Genomic DNA, 895 nt, shown 5'->3' on the forward strand with positions numbered 1-895 from the left:
GCCGGCGGCCGCCCGGGGGGGTGTCCGCTAGATCCGGGAGCGGCTGCAAATTCCCTTTGCTGGCGCTGGAAGCCAGATGGAGCCAGTCGCTGTGTTAACGCTCTGCTGGGCCCTGCCGAAGCCTCCCGAGAAGGCGTGAAGGCGGGCCTGCTCCCTCCGCTCTGCTCGGGGCTCGCCTTGAGGGCCAGGGCACCGGCAGAGCGAGGTGTGCGTCCCTGCCAAGGGCTGGCAGGTCCGGCTGGTGCTGGAGGAGAGGTGAAAATAAACAGCGGGTGTCGGTCTGGCGGGCCACGTGCTTCAAATCTTAAACCGGTTTCCTCTTGAGCCGCTGTGGATTTGGGGAGCGTTGTCACACCTTAGCGCTGCGTCCTGGGTGAGAGTTTCGTACCTCAGAGCTCGCTGGCGATCCAGCCACCACGTCAGCTGTGTTAAAAGGGTCCTTGACAAGAAGAGTGGAAGAAAAACTCAGTACAGAGTTGGCATTTCAGCTCTTAGTGGGGTTAACAAAACCTATACTTCCCGTTCGGTTTTGCTCTGGGGCGGTGATGGAGATTTTGGGTTGCAATGACACCCTAAAACCTCATTCTTCTGCCCAATTTTCCTATTTGTGGCGTCGTCCAGGACAAGATTTGCTTCGTATTTCCAAACCACGGGAAAAGCAGTCGCTGCCAATTCTGGTGCTGGTACAGCACCTGCCACAAAGGTGGTTTTGCCAGGGTCTCCCGGGCACTGCAGGAGCATAAATAACACTATATATGTTAATCAGTCTTATATTGCCGTCTGCCAGATGAAACGGGCACCCCCGCGGCTCAGGGAGCACCCGGCTTTGCCGGCATGCTGGGGTGGGATATTTGCCTGCCTGAATCGGGCGTCTCGGGGGCCAGGGCCCCCCGCT

The sequence above is a fragment of the Aptenodytes forsteri genome, unplaced genomic scaffold, assembly GCF_000699145.1.
Source record: "Aptenodytes forsteri isolate BGI_AS27 unplaced genomic scaffold, ASM69914v1 Scaffold26, whole genome shotgun sequence".
In the NCBI taxonomy this organism is placed as follows: domain Eukaryota; kingdom Metazoa; phylum Chordata; class Aves; order Sphenisciformes; family Spheniscidae; genus Aptenodytes; species Aptenodytes forsteri.